At 34.1% G+C, this 17,005-nt stretch overlaps 1 long non-coding RNA gene and 1 pseudogene across 1 annotated transcript; both read left to right on the top strand.

The window, feature by feature from the left end:
• Positions 1-17,005, top strand: part of LOC128188293 (transmembrane protein 272-like) — a 78,633-nt pseudogene that overhangs the window by 18,654 nt on the left and 42,974 nt on the right.
• Positions 7,097-9,984, top strand: LOC128188295 (uncharacterized). Its single transcript, XR_008244142.1, has 2 exons — positions 7,097-7,418; positions 9,684-9,984. It is a non-coding gene; the product is annotated as an uncharacterized LOC128188295 (long non-coding RNA).

Raw genomic sequence — 17,005 nt, 5'->3', positions numbered from 1 at the left:
TCAAATATCCCCTTTGAAGAGGGGGTTCAAAATATTATGGCTGCAATATATTGAACCCCCTACGTATTTCCAATTTCTATTGGAGAGGGGGTTCAAAATATAGATTATGGCTGCAATATTTTGAACCCCCCTCCATTTTTTATTGCTATTGGAGAGGGGGTTCAAAATATTATGGCCGCGATTATATGAACCCCCCTTAATTTTTCATTGCTATTGGAGAAGGGGTTCAAATATTCCCTTTGGAGAGGGGGTTCAAAATATTATGGCCGCGATATATATAGGAATTGGAAATAGGTAGGGGGTTCAATACATGTATATCGCAGCCATTACATTTTGAACCCCCTCTCCAAAATCAATGAAAAATAGAGGGGATTCAAAATATCGCGGCAAGAATATTTTGAACCCCTCTCCAAAAGCAATGAAAAATAGAGGGGGGTTCAAAATATCGCAGCCATAATATTTTGAACCCCCTATCCAATGGGAATCGGAAACGGTAGGGGGTTCAAAATATCGCGGCCATAATATTTTGAACCCCCTCTCCAATGGGAATTGGAAAAAGGTAGGGGGTTCAAAATATCGCAGCCATAATATTTTGAACCCCTCTCCAATGGGAATTGAAAATAGGTAGGGGGTTCAATATATCGCAGCCATAATATTTTGAACCCCCTCTCCAAAAGCAATGAAAAATAGAGGGGGGTTCAAAATATCGCGGCCATAATATTTTGAACCCTCTCTCCAATAGCAATGAAAAAAAAAAGGGGGGTTCAAAATATCGCGGCCATAATATTTTGAACCCCCTATCCAATGGGAATTGGAAAAAGGTAGGGGGTTCAATATATCGCAGCCATAATATTTTGAACCCCCTCTCCAATAGCAATGAAAAATAGAGGGGGGTTCGAAATATCGCGGCCATAATATTTTGAACCCCCTCTCCAATGGGAATTGGAAAAATAGAGGGGGTTTCAAAATATCGCGGCCATAATATTTTGAACCCCCTCTCCAATAGCAATGAAAAAAAAAAGGGGGGTTCAAAATATCGCGGCCATGATATTTTGAACCCCCTATCCAATGGGAATTGGAAAAAGGTAGGGGGTTCAAAATATCGCAGCCATAATATTTTGAACCCCCTCTCCAAAAGCAATGAAAAATAGAGGGGGGTTCAAAATATCGCGGCCATAAAATATTGAACCTGGGTTCAATATTTTATGGGGGGGTTCAATATATCGCAGCGAAATTTGAACCCGGGTTCAATATATCGCGGGGTTCAAAATATTATATGACACCGGTGCCAGATACATGTAGCTCAGTTGGTAGAGCACTTGACTAGAGATTCAGAGGGCCAGGTTCAAATCCCAGTTTGTTCCGTCGTTATTTCTCCCATCTTTTACATATACATGTATATCAAATATATGACAGATGATTAAGGGTCATCACATGTTTTGCAAGATACAATAAGTGTTAAAAACCTTTACTTTACAACACAATACATTTAAGTGAATATTTATGTTTCTTGTTATTATTTGGTGTGGTTTTCTTGACAGTGTCGCATAAACAATTTACCCGCTCCTAAAACACAAACTTTCTTTTTGTGGATTCAGCTTACCGCTGATTGGCTGCTGTTGCAGCAGGCAAATAAGATATGCACGCACAAAACACAATGAACTTATCAGAGAATGAGTTGAGTTTATTTCAACTGTTGGAATTTGGGTATTTTTTTAAAAAATGTATACTTGTGACAAAACATATATGTGGTACATACAGCTGTAGCTTTATGAAGAAAATTTTGGTTAGACCATATATACCTATCATGCAAGTAAATGATATTTACAAAAAACTTGCAATTTATGGCGCATGAAATATACGCTAGTTTTATAAAGATTGACATACATGTAATGTACCACATTCTGTGAAAAATTATCTATTAAAAATTCTTCATTAAGTTTACTCATACATGTTTTATGCTTATTACACATAGTATTGTTTTTAAAACATGTAATTTATACGAAAATAAACAAAAACCCTCGCTAAATTTATTTGCAAAAAAAACAACACAGTAGAATTGATAAAAAATGGTATACCAGAAGCTAATACCAGTACATGTACTTTGACGCTGTTCGGTGGGTAATATTCGTTTGTAATTTACGAATTGAAATATTGACTGTTGCACTACAAGTACGGTAATAAACTCTCTCTCTCTCAAACTCTCTCTCTCTCAATTTGATAAGTGTTTATACCTATGAAATTTTTTTAATATTATATTATGACTTGATATGCAAATTTTTGATCTTGTACTGCCTAAATGTTATGTCATGTATTGGGATATGTCATACTTATTACACTGCATGGTCAGTGTATTTTTTCCAGAAATACTATGCATATGTTAATGTAAACACAGCTATTACTAGTACATGTATGTAAACACAGCTAATTATTTTTTTTTTTATTTCAGCTCAAAACAGACTCTTGTTACCACATGGCTTTTACCGGTACCGGTTGATTCTTGTGGGTCAGCTCCTGAGATTAACCTGTCACCTCTATCCACATGCATATTCCTTGTGTTCTACAGACTATTTACCGGTAATTCAAATCAAATCCGATAATTCATGAACAATAATGGAACTTGAAGAAAGCATCATGCCATGTTGTGGTTTGTGTTTGATAAGAAATTATGAAAACAAAATTAAGGCTGTTTAAAGAAATTCATAATTGCTGTGAAAATTTGTTTTTCAATAAAAGTATGCAATTATGTTTCCTTTATTTTTTATTTCATAAAGATATTTAGATGTGTTTAAATAATTGAAACCCCCCCCTCTATTTAATTGTCTGCATTAAGATTACATGTAGGATATGTAAATGTACATTTGACTTTGAAATAACATCTGCTATGATAATTTCTTTTGAAATGAACAAGAAACAACCTATTTCTACCTTTCTAAGGTATATATGCATAAAAAAAGGAGAAAAACATGTCAAATTTGAACATTTTTCATTGAAATCAACTCTGTCTCCAGCTACCTGGGTGTGTTTGAATTTAATTCTAATTTAAGGCAGATGTCTAACTTGTAGGTTGTAACTTACTGTTTTAGCATGGTTAGAAGGAGACTAGAAATCAGAATAGATTAGATATTCACTAAATATGATTGTTAGCTTACTTTTTTCATGAAAACAAGAAATCACAAGCAGGACAGCTGTCTATTTGTTAATTAAAATGGTACAAATCATACAATAAACAAATAAAGATCAAATTTTAGAATCATTGATGATTGTTTTCAAATATGTGTGAGAAATGACTCAAGGAAATTGCCACACGTTTCATAAAATTAGGTAAAACATTTTTAACCATGACTTTTTATGAAAATCAAAAGATGGGGGGGGGGGGGGGGGGGTATACATGTAAGGGTATTTCTATGTGATGTGAAGCTTTTATCATGATTATATCATGTAGGCATATGTTGTATTGAATAAGGTTTCTTTTTAAAGGTGGTTGAACAAAAGTTGACCTCTAAAAGGTCAGGTAAAGATGTTTTACTATGGAGAACCCTGTTAATCTGTGTTTACTTAAGGAAATTGGAAATGTTGGGTTCACTTAAATGGCCATATTTTTATTAAACCTCAATGGAATTGGCAATATGTGGTATTCTTTTTCTCAGAATTGCATTAGCTTTCTTATTCTAAGACAAACCGCCTTTTCATAAAAATGTTAGTTTACTAAGTTAAAGGTACAAGGAACAGTTTCGGATAAAGTACCGTCAATATTTTTGTAAAATTGAGAGTGACTGTACTTGAAGGTTTATCATTGTTGCGTAGATTCATGAAATGAATTTTAATGATTATCAATAGTTAGAGGGATGTCTCTTATTGGAATTGGTAAGCAATATTAAGGCCCCTAATTTTAAGTACATGAGAAGCAGAAATAAATTGTGAAACTTGCGGCTATGACAGATATGTTGACTTTACAGTGCAATTGAAGGTTACAAATGGAAGGTTATATAACATGAAATGTAGGTGGATGGGATATGATATGCCTATTTAGTATTTACTGGGTATGAGGACAATAGCAAGTTTATTGTCCCCCAAGACAGCAACTATTTAACGAGGCAAAGCCAAGGGAAATAGTTGCTGTGGAGTGGGACAATAAACTTGCTATTGTCCGAATAGTCAGTTAATTGGTATTTCATTATACAGAAGAAAACTTTATTTGCCAGCGATGCAGAATTTCTTGATGATAAACAAATTAGAGTTAAATCAAACTTTGTATTTAATGCGGCGATCTTATTAGGTCAGAGGTGTTCCGAGTTTAAGGTGATATGGGACACTTCCATGTTGTGACTTATTGTTTATCGAAATAAACAATAAAATAAAGTGTAATTATATAAGTACATGTAGTTTCTTTTCAAAAATGGTCACCTAACTCCTTAGCACAGTGGGTTAGAGGGTTTACTAGGAACCTGTAAGTCATGAGTTCGAATCCCGCTGGGGTTTTTACAATTTTTACCTTTTCAAATATTTCTAAAAGCTATTTTTTGGTTAAATATTGTAAAATTTGAAAATTCTAAACCGGTGAAAATTTTTCAATTATACAGTACTTTAATCCACATTAATATCGACAGATGTCCCATACCACCTTAAAAAGGAGGGAAATCAAATTCTGCTGATGAATAGTTTTGATGACTATTCACCATGGGCAGATAGCATGGATACTATTTTAAATTAGATAAAAAGGCATGTTTATGCGGGCGCCTTCTAGTGATCAATTTGTCCGTCTGTCCATCCGAGATGGCTTGACAGGAGCATAGCTTCTCTCCCCTTGGCCCAATCTGGCTCATACCTCATCCACAGGGTTCCTTTGGTTGAAGGATGTGCAGTGACCTTGAACCATGTTTTTAGGTATAAGGTTAAGGTCATAGCAGAATTATATATATAAAATCCTTGTCTGGGGCATATCTTTTTTCCCTTTGGTCCAATCTGGCTTATACTCACAGGGTGTCTCTATGGTTAAACGATGTGCAGTGACCTTGCTTGAAATTTCTAGGTAACTGGTGAAGATCATATCAGATCATGCAAAAATCCTTTTTTGAGAGCATGTATAATTTCTACTAACCCCTATTTGGCTCAGACTTCACATAAGCAGAGCTTTTGAGTAAAGGGTGAAAGGGTGTGTAGTGACCTTGAACCTATTTTCAGTGAAAAGAAACTGTGAAGGTCATAGCAGAATTATTTTCTTAAAAATCCTTGTCTGGAGTATATCTTCTCTCCCTTTGCTCCATTTAGCCTCATACTTCACCCACATGATGCCTTTGATCAAAATATATGCAATGACCTCGAATGATATTTGTAGATGAAGAGTCAAGGTCATATCAGATCACACAAAAATCCATATTTTAAGAGCATAGATATACTCTCCTTTTAGCCCCTATTTGGCTAATATTTTACCTTTACAGAGTTAAGTGGTTAATGGCGTGCAGTGACCTTGAACCAAGTATGTCAATGTGATGTCATAGCAGATCTTTTTAAAATTAGTTTTAGACAGTAGATTATTTTCCAATTAAGCTTAATCTTGGTCAGATTGAACAAAAATGCATGTATTTTAGGGGAATGAAATTGAATTAAAAGTTCTATGCCAGCTGGAAAAATTTCAAGTTATAGGTCAAGGTCAAAGCAGAATTCTCTGAAATAACATAAGCGGGGCCCTTTGAAATGTTCACCATTTCAATGTTGTCTGGTTCATAGTAATTTTACATAGAAAATATTCATAGAGGTACAGTAAAGTAAACTTTACATCGATAAGTTTCCGACAATTAATGACGCAACGAGCACACAGTACGAAAGGTCAACCCTTTGAAAAGCAGTGAAGAGGAAAATTTGCTCAGAATTATGTTTTAAACAAAATTGATTTTTTACGTAAGTTTTAATTTTGCATTCTGGGTTAAGAAAAAAGATGTTAGTTCATGGTAAAGTAAACTTGTACCTAAAATGAAGTCAAATGTGTTAAGTCGTACTTAAACACATTGTTTTTTTTGTTAAGTCGTTCTTGAAATGGATAAGGGTTTTTGGTTAAGTCGTACTTAAAAACATTCGGATTATGTTAAGTTGTACCAAGAATCATTTGTTTTTTTTATCTTTTTGTACTTAGGTTTCTTTGTTACTAGATTAAGAACTCTGCTTCTTAGACGTACTTCTAGCGTTGCTTTCGACATTAGCGGAAAACCCACTCGTTGCTTTGCAACGAGCTTTGCTCTAGTTATTTTTTTTTTTTCCCGCAAATTTTGTGCACGAGATTTCTCGAACATTTTTTGTCTGATTGCTATGAAACTTTCAGGGTATGTAGATGATATTAATATCTCTAGACGTTTTTTTCAAATTTTTAAAATTCACTTCCGGTTATGAGTTATTGCCCTTTAATTGAAAATTGGGGGGTCTTTTGTCCAGAGTTGATCTCGGGAACTACAGATGATAGATGCATGAAATTTGGCGAAATTGTCGGTAACATTTTATAGTTTTGCTGGCATGAAAATTTTGGTAATTTCTTTGTTAGTTTTTGAGCTATTTGTCGCCAAAGTTTAAGATTTTTTCGGGGCTGAAATTTTGTTGCTTTTTGTATTATAACCTTTAAACTAAAAATATTTTGTTAATACATATAGAACAAAAGTTGTTTAGAATAACGAGAGCTTTCATTTAAAATTAAGAAAAAAGGGCTGGCCCCTATAATTAGGGGTCAGCAGCTCATACACGTATTTTTCTGAGAGCAAAAATCGTTATCATTTTATGAAAAAAAATTAATTCAGTTATTGTTAATATATTAAATAATGTCATTTGGTATCAAATTTAAAAAGTTCTGTGCCCTATTTTTTTCAAATTTCATAAAACAAATATGTGTGAATCGTAACGTTACATGAACGAGTTAATTTGTCTACATAGACACACAAGCGAACAAATGCCACTTTAAGGCCCAGGCATATACTGCATTACGTTGTGTTGCGTCTTAGATAAATAGTTGTGATTCAATTTCATTTTTTTCATCTATTTCATTTATGAATTCAATGAACACACATTATTTTAACGTTCTATGTGCAACTATATTTGTCGGGGCGCCCCTGTTTGTAACCCCCGCGCGCGCGCGCCGAATGTAAACAGTAACGAACGGCATTGTAGAAAAGAGAGAGCCGTAATGCAGAAGAGAAGTTGTGTATTCTTTCGACGTACAAATGCATTTTCAATTTACTGTGAAACATATGAACATGCACAGGGAACAATACTACATATTTGTTTAAGGAGGATATTTTTCTCGTGTGAATCGTTTACGAGGAAATTCTGACAGCCACACTTCTGTCGACGATCAGCCGTTGATAAGCTACGAGTAATAAAGGGGAAAAGATGGACATTAAAGTGTGTGATTTATGTGGATGTTACTGAAGAAGGTGAGGCTTTTACTCCTTTTAAAGTTTAAAAAAGTTAAAGTTAAAATTTAGTATATAGTATAGATGTACATGTAAGTACGTGCACACTGTTTGTTTTTGTTATGGTGTGGGTGTTTGTTTACTAGGCTAACGTGTAATTTTTACATGTTTCATGGATGTTTAGACTCGCTCGAGGTTCATGGGGGACTGGAAAGGGTAACTGAATTTATCTATTTAAAAAAATAACAGATTGTGAATTTTCAACTCAAAATTCAAAGCAGGGTCTAATTAGAAACATATCATATATTCTTGTGCAGAAGACTCCAAATATAGTCATGAATATCCTGTAGACATAACTTCAAGTAAATAAAATTGTATACTTCAGACTTCAGAGTTAAAACATGACTTTAATATCTTTATGATGCCAATCATTGTATCATTAGAAAGGTTTAGCAGACCAACGGGTACCCGGTACATGTACTTGTACATGTAGGTTACAAGTTAGAACTATGCCTACCATTCTACCAGTTCACATAATTTTTCTTGTTTAGCAGTTATGATGTGTACTTAAATTGTCCTTGTTAATGTTTTAAATGTAATTTTTTATTCTCTTTTTTTAATCTGACTACTGGCAGTACTGGCCTGCGAGCAGTTCTCGTCGAGGACCATTTCTCGCTGGTGCACTGTAACATCATATTTTCGTATATAATTTTATGTGTTGATAAAATGACGTAACAATGCACTGGTGAGAAATGGTACTCGGCGAGAACTGATCGCACGCCAATATTGATTAATTACAGACAAAAACTGAAGGTTGCGCGTGTTATTTTTTATTGAACAACATTGTTTAAAATAATTCTTTATATATGTGATGATCAGACCGGTTTGAATACCAGTGCCAGATAGCTCAGTTGGTAGAGCACCTGACTAGAGATTCAGGGGGCCCAGGTTCAAATCCCGGTTTGGTCCTTCATTATTTCTCCCATCCTGTTACAATATTGGTGTTGTGACCAACCCCTGGAACTAACAGGTTAACTCCTGCCAGGGGTGATCTTCGAGGGTGAAGATCATTTAAGGGGGAAGGAATGTGACGGTCAGACTGGTTTGAATACCGGTGCCAGATACATGTAGCTCAGTTGGTAGAGCACTTGACTAGAGATTCAGAGGGCCAGGTTCGAATCCCAGTTTGTTCCGTCGTTATTTCTCCCATCTTTTACATATACATGTATATCAGATATATGACAGATGATTAAGGGTCATCACATGTTTTGCAAGATGCAATAAGTGTTAAAAACCTTTACTTTACAACACAATACATATAAGTGAATATTTATGTTTCCTGTTATTATTTGGTGTGGTTTTCTTGACAGTGTCGCATAAACAATTTACCCGCTCCTAAAACACAAACTTTCTTTTTGTGGATTCAGCTTACCGCTGATTGGCTGCTGTTGCAGCAGACAAATAAGATATGCACGCACAAAACACAATGAACTTATCAGAGAATGAGTTGAGTTTATTTCAACTGTTGGAATTTGGGGTTGTTTTTTTTTAAATGTATACTTGTGACAAAACATATATGTGGTACATACAGCTGTAGCTTTGTGAAGAAAATTTTGGTTAGACCATATATACCTATCATGCAAGTAAATGATATTTACAAAAAACTTGCAATTTATGGCGCACGAAATATACGCTAGTTTTATAAAGATTGACATACATGTAATGTACCACATTCTGTGAAAAATAATTTATTAAAAATTCTTCATTAAGTTTACTCATACATGTTTTATGCTTATTACACATAGTATTGTTTTTAAAACATGTAATTTATAAGAAAATAAGCAAAAACCCTTGCTAAATTTATTTGCAAAAAAAAACCCACAGTAGAATTGATAAAAAATGGTATACCAGAAGCTAATACCAGTACATGTACTTTGACGCTGTTCGGTGGGTAATATTCGTTTGTAATTTACGAATTGAAATATTGACTGTTGCACTACAAGTACGGTAATAAACTCTCTCTCTCTCTCTCAAACTCTCTCTCTCTCAATTTGATAAGTGTTTATATACCTATGAAAATTTTTTAATATTATATTATGACTTGATATGCAAATTTTTGATCTTGTACTGCCTAAATGTTATGTCATGTATTGGGATATGTCATACCTATTACACTGCATGGTCAGTGTATTTTTTACAGAAATACTATGCATATGTTAATGTAAACACAGCTATTACTAGTACATGTATGTAAACACAGCTAATTATTTTTTTTTTTTATTTCAGCTCAAAACAGACTCTTGTTACCACATGGCTTTTACCGGTACCTGTTGATTCTTGTGGGTCAGCTCCTGAGATTAACCTGTCACCTCTATCCACATGCATATTCCTTGTGTTCTACAGACTATTTACCGGTAATTCAAATTAAATCCGATAATGCATAAACAATAATGGAACTTGAAGAAAGCATCATGCCATGTTGTGGTTTGTGTTTGATAAGAAATTATGAAAACAAAATTAAGGCTGTTTATAAAGAAATTCATAATTGCTGTGAAAATTTGTTTTTCAATAAAAGTATGCAATTATGTTTCCTTTATTTTTTATTTCATAAAGATATTTAGATGTGTTTACATAATTGAAAAATCCCCCCCCCCCTCTATTTAATTGTCTGCATTAAGATTACATGTAGGATATGTAAATGTACATTTGACTTTGAAATAACATCTGCTATGATAATTACTTTTGAAATGAACAAGAAACAACCTATTTCTACCTTTCTAAGGTATATATGCATAAAAAAAAGTAGAAAAACATGTCAAATATGAAAATTTTTCATTGAAATCAACTCGATCTGTCTCCAGCTACCTGGGTGTGTTTGAATTTAATTTTAATTTAAGGCAGATGTCTAACTTGTAGGTTGTAACTTACTGTTTTAGCATGGTTAGAAGGAGACTAGAAATCAGAATAGATTAGATATTCACTAAATATGATTGTTAGCTTACTTTTTTCATGAAAACAAGAAATCACAAGCAGGACAGCTGTCTATTTGTTAATTAAAATGGTACAAATCATACAATAAACAAATAAAGATCACATTTTAGAATCATTGATGATTGTTTTCATATGTGTGAGAAATTACTACGGTAAAGGAAATTGCCACACGTTTCATAGAATTAGGTAAAACATTTCAAACCATGACTTTTTATGAAAATCAAAAGATTGGGGGGTGGGGGGTATACATGTAAGGGTATTTCTAAGTGATGTGAAGCTTTTATCATGATTATATCATGTAGGGGTATGTTGTATTGAATAAGGTTTCTTTTTAAAGGTGGTTGAACAAAAGTTGACCTCTAAAAGGTCAGGTAAAGATGTTTTACTATGGAGAACCCTGTAAATCTGTGTTTACTAAAGGAAATTGGAAATGGTGGGTTCACTTAAATGGCCATATTTTTATTAAACCTCAATGGAATTGGCAATATGTGGTATTCTTTTTCTCAGAATTGCATTAGCTTTCTTAGTCTTTTCATAAAAATGTTAGTGTACTAAGTTAAAGGTACAAGGAACAGTTTCGGATAAAGTACCGTCAATATTTTTGTAAAATTGAGAGTGACTGTACTTGAAGGTTTATCATTGTTGCGTAGATTCATGAAATGAATTTTAATGATTATCAATAGTTAGAGGGATGTCTCTTGTTGGAATTGGTAAGCAATATTAAGGCCCCTGATTTTAAGTACATGAGAAGCAGAAATAAATTGTGAAACTTGCGGCTATGACAGATATGTTGACTTTACAGTGAAATTGAAGGTTACAAACGGGAGGTTATATAACATGAAATGTAGGTGGATGGGATATTATATGCCTATTTAGTATTTACTGGGTATGAGGACAATAGCAAGTTTATTGTCCCCAAAGACAGCAACTATTTAATGAGGCAAAGCCAAGGGAAATAGTTGCTGTGGAATGGGACAATAAACTTGCTATTGTCCGAATAGTCAGTTAATTGGTATTTCATTATACAGAAGAAAACTTTATTTGTCAGCGATGCACAATTTCTTGATGATAAACAAATTAGAGTTAAATCAAACTTTGTATTTAATGATGCGATCTTATTAGGTCAGAGGTGTTCCGAGTTTAAGGTGATATGGGACACTTCCATGTTGTGACGTATTGTTTATCGAAATAAACAATAAAATAAAGTGTAATTATATAAGTACATGTAGTTTCTTTTCAAAAATGGTCACATAACTCCTTAGCACAGTGGGTTAGAGGGTTACTAGGAACCTGTAAGTCATGAGTTCGAATCCCGCTGGGGTTTTTAGCTCACCTGAGCTGAAAGCTCAAGTGAGCTATTCTGATCACTTTTTGTCCGTCGTCCGTCCGTCCGTCCGTCTGTCCGTCCGTCCGTCTGTCCGTCTGTCTGTCCGTCTGTAAACTTTTTACATTTTGAACTTCTTCTCTAAAACCGCTTATCCAATTTCAACCAAATTTGGCACAAAGCATCCTTATGGGAGGGCGAATATAAATTGCAGAAATAAAAGTCAGATCTGTATTCAAAGCGGAGAAAACCTTGAAACTGTAAAAAAAGGGGGGTGCATTTTAAAAAATCTTCTTCTCAAGAACTACTGATTCCAATTCAACGTTGTTTAGCATAAATTATCCTTATGGGAAGGAAAATATAAATTGCAAAAATTAAGGTCTAATTATGTTTCAAATCTGAGTTATTACGAAAATAATAATAAAGGAAAGGCGTGTTTCAATCAGTTTAATAGCTTCGGATTCGGCATTCGGTAAAATGGGTAGACAAGACTTGGCCTGGGCAAAACAAAAGATTGGCAGTTATTAATCTGCCAATCTCATTAAAATTTCAGGATATTTGATGGACCAGTATATTTGTATTTGCTGTAAATATTGCTGCAAAATAATGCGTATTTGGAATTGACGATTGCCGATCTGCCCCGGCTTTTATTTTGCCACGGCCCAGGTTTGCGTACCCATTTTACCAAGACTCGTATTCCATACATCTAAAACGAGGTTCTTTGTTTAAAGCAGCCATGACATTATACGAAAAAGGGTCGATCTGACTATGATGAATTTGCTTGTTGTGCAACAGTTCGCGAATGAAGGGAGAGTTTTGAAACATGCAAAATGTATTTGTGCCGATTTTGTGAAGTAAATTGAGGCTAAATATTTCAATGCATTGACAGTTTTCACACATGACGTTGGTGTTAGCTTGTTCTGATTTTCGTTTCGTTTTCATTATTTATGCTTTGTAACCTGGGAACTATCGTCTGTATTTCGTGATTTTTACGTATCAAATCAAACAGAGACTTCGGTAAATCAAACAGTTAACTGTTTACCTGCGCAAATTAAGCAAAATCTGATGTATCAAAAAAGTACTGAAATACAATTCATTCTATCGGTAATTCGGCATTATATTTTGCGTAATGGTATATTAATGCAATAGGTTTTGTTGAGATGCTCGGCATTTTCTCGAGTTTATTCAGTTTAAATAGAGTTTGATATCGCTGTCGGAAATATGTAGGTATATACATGTACATGTATATATATGATTCATTTCGAAAAAATAAATTGTGTTCTTTATTTGTTATAGTGCATGTTTCTTGTGTTTTATATAATTGTTTACAATTTCTATTTACTAACCATATTTGAGTGTTAAGCTTCGAATTATAAGCAAGATACAGAGATTTGCTCACAATTCTATGTTTGTACACAGATCTTAAAAACTAAAGATTAAAAAACTAAAAAAAATTTCAATATTTATTAAGAAAATTTTCAAAGTCTCTTCTTCCAGAAACCAACTTTAACAACTTATTGCATTGTAAACTTAACCTTTTTTAGCTCACCTGAGCCAAAGTCTTCTCAAAAACTATTAGGTCAGGAAAGCTCAAATTTGAGTAGAAGCATCCTCAGATAGTGTAGATTCAAGTTTGTTCAAATCATGGTTCCCGGGGGTAGGGTGGGGCCACAATAGGGGGATCATGTTTTACATAAGAATATATAGAGAAAATCTTTAAAAATCTTCTCAAAAACTATTAGGCTAGAAAAGTTCAAATTGAAATGAAAGCATCCTCAGGTAGTGTAAATTCAAGTTTGTTCAAATCATGATCCCCGGGGGTAGGGTGGGGCCACAATTGGGAGATCAAGTTTTACGTAGGAATATATTGAGAAAATCTTTTAAAAAACTTCTTCTCAAAAATATTTGGCCAAGAAATCTCAAATTGGCATGTAACCATCCTTAGGAAGTGTAGATTCAAGTTTGTTCAAATCATGGTCCTTGGGGGTAGGGCGGGGTCACAATGGGGGATGAATTTTTATAGATAGAGAAAATCTTTAAAAGTCTTCTTCTCAAAATTATTAGGCCAGGAAAGCCCAAATTTGAGTGGAAGCATCCCCAGATCGTATAGATTCAAGTTTGTTTAAATAATAGTCCAGGGGTAGGGTGAGGCCACAATGGGGGATGAATTTTTACTTAGGAATATATAGAGAAAATCTTTAAAAATCTTCTTTTTAAAGAATTTTTGGCCAGAAAGGGTTTAAACTTGTGTAGAGGCATCCTCGGGTAGTGTAAATTCAAGTTTGCAAAATCACAGTCCCTAGTGGTAGGGCGGGACCGTGATGGCGGTTTGAATTTTTACATAGGAATATGAAGAGAAAATCTTTAAAACTATTCTGGGAAAGTGTTCGGTTCAAAACTCAGTACTTAGTGTGAAAGCAAAGGTTATGCAGATTTAAGTCTGATGAAACCATGATTCCCTAGAGAAAAATGGGGCCATGAAATGGGGGGGGGGTATATAGGAATAGAGACAAATCTTCTTACAGGTACAACAACAAAAGGGGCTTGGTATTTACCAAAAAATAAGAGGTTGATAAAAATTGGCAGATTTTCAATTTTTTTTAGCAAGATCTACTGTACTCAGTTGTCAAGATATTTTGATACTGTAATGCTAATTTGATCAGAATTAAGGCAATTGTTGCTCAGGTGAGCGATGTGGCCCCTGGGCCTCTTGTTACAATTTTTACCTTTTCAAATATTTTTAAAAGCTATTTTTTGGTTAAATATTGTAAATATTGATGACTATTCACCATGGGCAGATAGCATGGATACTATTTTAAATTAGATAAAAAGGCATGTTTATGCGGGCGCCTTCTAGTGATCAATTTGTCCGTCTGTCCATCTGAGATGGCTTGACAGGAGCATAGCTTGTCTCCCCTTGGCCCAATCTGGCTCATACCTCATCCACAGGGTTCCTTTGGTTGAAGGATGTGCAGTGACCTTGAACCATGTTTTTAGGTATAAGGTTAAGGTCATAGCAGAATTATATATATAAAATTCTTGTCTGGGGCATATCTTTTTTCCCTTTGGTCCAATCTGGCTAATACTCACAGAGTGTCTCTATGGTTAAACGATGTGCAGTGACCTTGCATGAAATTTCTAGGTAAAGGGTGATCATATCGGATCATGCAAAAATCCTTTTTTGAGAGCATATATAATTTCTACTAACCCTTATTTGGCTCAGACTTCACATAAGCAGAGCGTTTGAGTAAAGGGTGAAAGGGTGTGTAGTGACCTTGAACCTATTTTCAGTGAAAAGAAACTGTGAAGGTCATAGCAGAATTATATTTTTACAAATCCTTGTCCGGAGTATATCTTCTCTCCCTTTGCTCCATTCAGCCTCATACTTCACCCACATGATGCCTTTGATCAAAATATATGCAATGACCTCGAATGATATTTGTAGATGAAGAGTCAAGGTCATATCAGATCACACAAAAATCCATATTTTAAGAGCATAGATATACTCTCCTTTTAGCCCCAATTTGGCTAATATTTTACCTTTACAGAGTTTATTGGTTAATGGCGTGCAGTGACCTTGAACCAAGTCTGTCAATGTGAAGGCAGGGCTCGACATGAACGCTTGTCCGCTTGTCCGGTACCAGTTAAAAAAATATGCGGACAAGTGAATATTGCTGGCCACTTGTCCGACTGGACAAGTGCATTTTTTATAGTAAGAAGTCTCCAACATTTAAAAAAGAAAAGAAAGTTTTGTAATAAGTTTATCTGTAGTCTCGTTATAAGTTTATCGATTAGTTATTTTGAATTTCGATCCCGACATCAAATTGCAATGCAATTGAGTTACTCTTGATCGGGATTGAAGTTCACTAATTTCAAACAACTTTCAAGGTGTGGATCTTAGTTCTTACAAAGTACCAAACACATATGTTAAGAAAAAGAAAGGAAGAAAAGGTAGCAAAGATAAAGGATTATGGAAAGAAATGTAACTTATTTTAGGTTTCATTCATCATTGATAGACTATGATGACATTCCATGTTTAGTTTAAAAAACAGCTGAGAAATCAATATAACAGTTACATGTATTTTTAAACCTGATGCTAAATTTAAGATGTCTTGTAATTTGCCATGACAAAGCTACAGCTGACAAATCATGTTTAATGTTATATAGAACAAATACATGTACATAATTATAGGAAAGACACTTTAAGTTTCCATTTAAAAAGTCAGGTTATTAATTATAGCTAGAGTATTAATCAATAAATGATTTTATTTTAGTAATAGAGTACTGAAGTTCTCAAGTTGACAATATTTGATCTTTAATATTGAAAATTTTTCGGACAAGTGAAGTTGAAGTTCGGACAAGTAAATGTTTTGGTCACTTGTCCGAATGGACAAGTAGGAAAAAAAGTTAATGTAGAGCCCTGGAAGGTCATAGCAGATCTTTTTAAAATTAGTTTTAGACAGTAGATTATTTTCCAAATATGCTTAATCTTGGTCAGATTGAACAAAAATGCATGTATGTTAGGAGGAATGAAATTGAATTAAAAGTTCTATGCCAGCTGGAAAAATTTCAAGTTATAGCTCAAGGTCAAAGCAGAATTCTCTGAAATTACATAAGCGGGGCCCTTTGAAATGTTCACCATTTCAACGTTGTCTGGTTCATAGTAATTTTACATAGAAAATATTCACAGAGGTACAGCAAAGTAAACTTTACATCGATAAGTTTCTGACAATTAATGACGCAACGAGCACACAGTACGAAAGGTTAACCCTTTGAAAAGCAGTGAAGAGAAAAAGTTGCTCAGAATTATGTTTTAAACAAAATTGATTTTTTACGTAAATTTTAATTTTGCATTCTGGGTTAAGAAAAAAGATGTTAGTTCAAGGTAAAGTAAACTTGTACCTAAAATGAAGTCAAATTTGTTAAGTCGTACTTAAACACATTGGTTTTTTTTGTTAAGTCGTTCTTGAAATGGTTAAGGGTTTTTGGTTAAGTCGTACTTAAAAACATTCGGATTATGTTAAGTTGTACCAAGAATCATTCGATTTTTTTTATCTTTTTGTACTTAGGTTTCTTTGTTACTAGATAAAGAACTCTGCTTCTTAGACGTACTTCTAGCGTTGCTTTCGACATTAGCGGAAAACCCACTCGTTGCTTTGCAACGAGCTTTGCTCTAGTTAGGGTCTTCCGTCTTCAGCGGAAGACCCTTCTATTATTCTATTGTTTCTTTTTCACTTTTCTTATTCTTATTATTATTATTATTATTCTTTTTTTTTCTTACCGATTTTGTGCA

The sequence above is a fragment of the Crassostrea angulata genome, chromosome 6 (genome assembly GCF_025612915.1).
Source record: "Crassostrea angulata isolate pt1a10 chromosome 6, ASM2561291v2, whole genome shotgun sequence".
NCBI classification, from domain to species: domain Eukaryota; kingdom Metazoa; phylum Mollusca; class Bivalvia; order Ostreida; family Ostreidae; genus Magallana; species Magallana angulata.
Note: the sequence above shows the minus strand (reverse complement) of the source record. Positions and strands in the feature narration are given on the sequence as shown.